This window comes from Nuphar pumila, chromosome 1 (assembly GCF_984573655.1).
Source record: "Nuphar pumila chromosome 1, dmNupPumi1.hap1.1, whole genome shotgun sequence".
Lineage (NCBI taxonomy): Eukaryota > Viridiplantae > Streptophyta > Magnoliopsida > Nymphaeales > Nymphaeaceae > Nuphar > Nuphar pumila.
In genome coordinates this window covers 72,924,103-72,930,843 of record NC_143249.1, presented here as the reverse complement: position 1 = coordinate 72,930,843, position 6,741 = coordinate 72,924,103, and the positions used below count along the sequence as shown (strand labels likewise).

The 6,741-nt window shown below is 41.8% G+C and overlaps 1 long non-coding RNA gene and 1 pseudogene across 1 annotated transcript; both read left to right on the top strand.

Moving 5' to 3' along the window:
- Positions 1-231: 231 nt before the first annotated feature.
- On the top strand, positions 232-1,247 carry LOC149849027 (uncharacterized). Its single transcript, XR_016433219.1, has 3 exons — positions 232-310; positions 615-1,001; positions 1,077-1,247. It is a non-coding gene; the product is annotated as an uncharacterized LOC149849027 (long non-coding RNA).
- Positions 1,248-2,877: 1,630 nt separating this feature from the next.
- LOC149849026 (putative E3 ubiquitin-protein ligase XERICO pseudogene) lies at positions 2,878-3,312 on the top strand (annotated as a pseudogene).
- The last annotated feature ends 3,429 nt before the right edge of the window (positions 3,313-6,741 follow it).

The window sequence follows — 6,741 nt, the reverse complement described above, 5'->3', positions numbered from 1 at the left end:
TGCATTAATGGAAATCCCAAAATCTCAATGAGGGGTATGAAGATATGGATGACATGAGAGATGAGTGGAACCGATTCGATTCACTAACTAAACATGAGTGAGTGAGAGAGAGAGAGAGTAACCGTGGTTAAGAAAGTTAACCAGGGGTTAGTCTGGGGATATTCGTGCGGTCATGCCGTGATCCCCTCTCTTATATAAGGGGAAGGATGCGAGCAAACGGTTAATGCGGACGGTTCAACCGCAAAGAACGATCGATCCACGACTCTCTCTCACGCACACACACAAGGATCGAATCTGCGTCTGGAAGAAGGTTCTCTCTCTCTCTCTCTCTCTCTCTCTTCATGTTTGCCCCAGTGTCGTTTCATTCGAGATCTTTGGAACCTAAAGTCGGCTTTTCTTCGTTCTTTTCTTTCTTCCGAAATTTCCATGTTTTTAGGTTTTCTTTTATCACAGTCTCAATTTTTCTTTTGTCGAAGATGGAATATTATGAAATGTTTGCTTAAGATTTCCCGATTTTATGGATTTGTGGGCTATTTTTTTGGTCTACTGTTGAGCTTGAACGTTTTTCTTATTGTTTTTTTTTTTAATGAAGCGTTTTTCTTGTTCTTAAAAAGGAATGTTGTTCGACTTTGTTGTCCTTAGTTTCTCCCCTTTCGGACGGCTGGATTTCGTTCAAGGCTGAACGTACGCGTCTAAGTTCTCGAGACACTCATGACGGCCTGTTTGGAATCTGGGCGCTGGGATGGGCGTTCATGCATTTGGTGTTCCCAAGCCAAAATCTTCGTCAAACGCCCATGGTAATCCCGTTTAGAATCTCGGTGCTATGACTGATGTTTATGCGTTTGAGATGGGAAGTAATTAAGGCCTTTCTCCTTTGCATTTACACTAGAGGATGGATTTGACAGCTACCACCTCCTAGAGAAGGTGGCTGCCAATTCCTCGAATACATAAAATCCCAGCCCAACTACCGATCCCAAACAGGCCCTGAACGGAATCTCCAGGTGATCTAAAAATCCCATTCGCCCATACATTGTTTGGTAGCTTTTTACTTACGAGGGCATTTTTCTTTTATGCAGTGGTGCTGCATGATCGCCTATATATGTTAGCCACGCATCTCAATGTTTCTCGATAAATGACAAGATGGGTGGCTGTCAGCAGCGCTGCGTGATGCAATTGCACCGCTGCATATTATGTGAACACTTTCCTTAAAGGACGATTTTTTAATTACCATACTCTAATTTGTGCGAGATGCCATGTTCCACTTTTAGAGCACAATTTTTTTGTGTTTTGAAATTAATCGATCACCATTGTCCATCACTTCGATCATTACCGTTCATCATCAGCAATTTTGGCAGTTCTACTGCTATGTTATTTCATGAAGTATGAGAAAATCATCTTAGAGATGAGGACTTGTTTGGAATCGGGTAGCTAGGGTGGGTGTTGATGCATTTGGTGTTCCCCATGTAAAATCTTCTTAGTCAAACTACTTTGGTGGTCCTGTGAATTGGGTAGCTGGGATGGAAAGTGAGGTCCTTTCTCCTTTATATTTACACTAATTAAAGAACTGATTTGGTAGCTGCCACTTCTTCAAATACATAAAATGCACATGATTTCATCCCAGCTACCAGGTACCAAGCAGTGCCTTAGAGATTTAGTCTCGTTGGTTATAAGCCTGGCTTTCTCAACAGTGTAAAACTCATAGGGCACCCCTTGCCCGCAGAGAGATAGGAGCTTAATTATGCAGTTGGCACATCCCTAGTCAATTTGAAAACCGGTAGTTTATGCATTTGGAAGAGAAAGAGAAGATTGTCTCCTTTATATGTTGCGCTAAAGAGTGGATTTGACAGCTTCTACTTTTATCAAATAAAAATAGAATAATGGAACCAAATAAAAATAAAATTATTATATTCTAATCGTTTTTGTTTGATTTGCTACAAGTTGGCCCACACTTTCTTAGTTTGTTCCGCAAATTTTGTATTGATTTTTTTTAATTTGCAACTCTCTCTCTCTCTCTCTCTCTCTCTCTCTCTCTCTGGAGACATATATGGTTGTGGTACCTGCAGAGCCGATTACCTAAAACAGCGTTTTATAAGATCATTGTAAAATGAACAGAAGACGTGAGACCTGTCTTGTTTGCTGAACTAAAGAGCCACATCACACAAAACGAAGGTCGGGTTTACCGAGCCAAGCTAAAGCCAGAGCTCGAGCTGGCTCGTGTAAAAAAAGACAAATTACATTGAACATTTATAAAATGAGAATAGTGGGACTCTAATAATGAACCCTCCGCCCATACACACTCACTAATTAGATAAACATTGCTTTTTAATTTGTGATACAGCTTGTACCTACATTTTGTATATACTTGTTTCATGAGGTTACATGAGTCGAGCCAAGATGAACACCCCCGTGTTCAGGCTCAACTCATATATATATATATATATATATATATATATATATATATATATATATATATATATATATATGGCTGGGTTCATTATCTATATGACCTGATTCTCCAACAAGCTGAAGGGCGAGTCGAACCATGAGCTGCTGGGTTCATTTACCAGCCCTATGACAACGAGTCAACCACGCGCGCTTTCTTAGAAAAAGTGAGAAAACCATAAGTTCAACCTCAAAAGGGGAAAAAGGATCAGGTGCAATTAATCACATCGCACCCCTCAAACGTGTTACCACAGACGAAAGGTTCCATGGAAAAGATGAACGGTAGGTGCATCAGTACATAAAAAAAAATGTGCAAGGTGATTGCACCTGATCCAACCTCGTCGAAAAGGCCCCAATGAGTAATAAAGGTCATACTTTCAACGACTTTCTCTCTTTTATTGTGGTCGTCGTGTTTCAGGCCACCATTGTGAGAACATGGGGATCTCAAGCCTCCCTACGCCCTCAGAAGGTGTTCTCTCTGTGCTCCTGGTGAACACTGCTCTGTTCATTGCCATCTTCAAAGAAATCTTCAGGTCCATCCTCCACACCATAGGAATCAGGCTTGATGATACATTGTCGGAGTCCGGCGATGACAACCCCTCCGGACCGATCGCATTCGACCAGTTCCTGCCCTTTGCTGAGGATATCCGGTACCGAATCCCAGTGATCCTGTTCAAATCCATCGGGTGCATGCAGGATGCCGAGTGCGCCGTGTGCTTGACGAGGTTCGAGCCCAAGTCGGAGGTGAGCCGGCTGTCGTGCAGCCACTTCTTCCACAAGGCTTGCTTTGATAAGTGGCTGGACTATTGGCACAGCACCTGCCCTCTCTGTAGGTCTTCATTGATGCCAGAAGAGGATGAATGGTTGTGATCCAAAGAGTCATGCTACTCTATCGATGATATTTACCACGCTTGTGCACGGTTATGTGTGGAGAAGAGGGAGTGAAAAGGTAGAAGATAGCATATCACCATAGACGGGTGGGTGGCTGTACAAAGATGTAATTATAATCAAAGGGTTCTCTACTTTTACGTTTACAAAGTTATTTTAAGTATGCACCATCACCGTATCATACCATATGCTTCACACGTAATATGACAATGGTGTTGGATCGTTTTTCAGATCACATAGTTTCACAATCAACATCATGATATAAAATATGATATAAATCAAGAAATACAACAGTATGAAAATCATGATTAACAGCCGATCGAAACAAGAACAAGGAGCAAACATGTCGGTTTCTGCATCATACCAAAATCCAGACAAAAGCAAATCACGAAACAGTTGCATAGAACACAATAAAAACAACGGGAGCATGTTTAGATTTTGTACTAGGCTAAGGCGTACGAAAGTACTCCCCTTAGAGAAGATTCGTCCTCACATACAGTGCAAATAGGGTCCGACATTCTTCTCCCAAAGTACAATAGCCTCAACGATCTGGATCGGTGCACGCCGATGGTAGATCGCCCTTCGAAAACAACCTCAGGAACTACAACTACAGACTTCCAGTTTTAGCAAAGCAAGAGAGAGAGAGAGGATAAAGTGTACATCCGTCCCTTTGGAACATCTCTAACCACGTTTTTATAGACGTGGGAGAGATTTGTTCGAAAGGACATGACTCTTGAAGAGTTGCCCATTTCGAATAGACATGACTCCTTGCAAAGAGTTACCAGATCTAAACAGGTGTGACCCTGCAAAGGGTCACCAATTCTGAACGGGTGTGATTCTGCCAAGGGTCCCCAGTTCCAAAAGGCATGATTCTTTTCCTTTATATAATCCAAGGAAAAACAGAAAATCGGGGCAAAAAGATACATTGGTCTTGATTGGATATGGCCCTAAAGGGCCAATTACCCGAACCCGAGCCCGGCCCGGCCCGACTAGACACGGCGGGCGGGCGAGCGTGCGCGTGTGTGTGGTAGTCATTCCAACCCCTTGTTCTTTGGAACAAGTGTAAGAGTTTACATGTAGGTTATGAAGCCTACAACAAACTCAAACCTCTTCAATATAGGACTATTCCACATCATCAAGTCCAACCTTTTTCCAAAAGAAAAACAGCCCATGTTTTCATATTTGAATTCTCTCACCTACTCTTCTTACATCCAACAAATGGTAGTAGTAGTTGGCTTTGAAGCTTTCTTAGGCTGGTCCCATTTCTTCCTCCGCTTTCATGAGCTTAAGGGTTGGTTTGTTTCCCCGAGAATAGCGAGAAGAGGGCCTAATTTCATAAGAAAATTGATATTTGTACCGTTAAATGAAAGAGGGATATACAAAACCATGGGTTTCATATGAAAATGGCATCACATCACCACCCCCATGAAGCTTTTTCCCACGATAATATGCATTTCACATGAAAGAGGGATCTCCCCAAGGATTCAATTCAGTTCCACTACTTGTCTCCTATGTCATCCATCTTTTCATACCCCCATCTTGGGGCCTCGCTGATGCAAGTTGCTTTGATCAATTCCGACCTCATTGATGTGATCTACATGGTTCATTTAGTTAATATCAATATTTGACCCTGACCTTTTATAGGATTTCATGGCAATTTAAAAATCATCAGTTGTAAAGTTGCAGAATTTGTTGATTTAAAAAATCAGATTGTTTTTTTGTCAAAAAAATGCAATCCAAAAGTTGATTCCTGCCTTATCCATCTATGTGACTAGATTTGATCGAAACAACTTGCACCAATGAGTTCCTATATGGGGCATGAAGATAAGGATGACATGGGAGTAGATGTCACTTAACTTCCACAGATTCATTTAGTTTTTCAATTTGAGAAACAAGGGAGCCCCAACCTCAAGTGCAATAACATGCCGTGACTTGTGGCCATACATAGCTACTTTGACATGTTAATAGGATCACCAGTTTCAGACCTTCAGCAATGGCGACAAAACAGGGTTAGATTGTATCACATTTCTTAAAAATTATAAAATTTTGTTGTTTGGATGTTTTTCTTTTTTTGGAGGAAAAGAAGTCTAAAACCACCAACGGGGGCTCGCTTGTGTGGCAGGAGCAGTTAGTGAACGCTACCTTGTGTTGGGACATTTCAAGTTCGAATCCCTATGGTATAGTTGTATAACTGGTAGGAGTCTGCCTCACCCTACTTCTAAAACTTTAAAATTCCCCTCTTAAAGTTCTCACCTCCTTAGGTGGGAATCGAGAGTTTCCCACCTCCCCTCTCTCTCTCTCTGTTTGGATGGCACAAAACGATGCTCATTTTTGTCAAATTCCGATTAACATCCAAAACCTGGTGCATAACATCTTGGTAGATGTTTATGCGATCTTGCGTATGCATCTTAGTGATCTTCCGCTCCCTCCTGCTGACTACCTCTTTTTTGCCGCAATTTGGGCAAGCGGCTCCGACGTGAGCCCGTTTTATCTGTCTGATAGTTATTTTTTTCTTCTGCTTTCTTTATTTGTTTTGACTTTGCTCTTGTTCAGTTCATGGGTTCAACATTTTGTTGATCTTCATGAGTGGTAATGTTGAATTTCTCTCTCTCTCTCTCTCTCTCTCTCTCTCTCTCTCTCTCTCTCTCCATGGTGGAGTCGGGCGATCCTTGCAGTGGCGCAGATGCATGGGGTGGTTCCAATGGCACATATCCAGAGGGTCTCAGTCCACCAAAGAGCAGCGAAGATGAATCCATCGCCATCTCCGGCAAAGATCCACCAAATTTCGATAAAGATATTTAGGTGGAGAGGATGATCGCGGTGGGGCAACAATGGGCAGCCCAGACAAAAGCTAGTCACTCTGACATTCATCGAGGAGGCGGCATTCAATAGCTTGGCCGGAGGGCATTCATCGAGAAGACCGACTCTCTCTCTCTCTCTCTCTCTCTTTCTCTCTCTCTCTCTCTTTGGTTTCTGGTGGGATTCGACTGAATCTGTTGCTTTGGTTTCGAACAAGATTTCGCTATGTCCTATTGATTAACCCCTCTCCAAACAAGAGAATTATTAAGATTGGGAATTCTCTTCACATCTCTATAGAATGAGAATTATCTAATGTATTCAAACTGTTAGAGGATCAGATCTGGGTTCACCAAATCCAGACCCATGGATCCAGTCCACTCTAGCTGAATGTGCCAAATGAAAGGAAGCACAAAGAAGTTTACACGTTAGAGGAGTTTAGTGTTGATAAGGATAAGGCCAAGAAAATTTAAATGGTAAAAAGATCCAACATCAAATGATAAGATAACTAAAGAATTTACGTTAGAAGAGTCCTTTAACAAGGCATTTAGGTTGAGAACTCTTCCTTGCAACATGTTATCTAGTGTAATAAAAGACCATCTAGATGAATTGTTG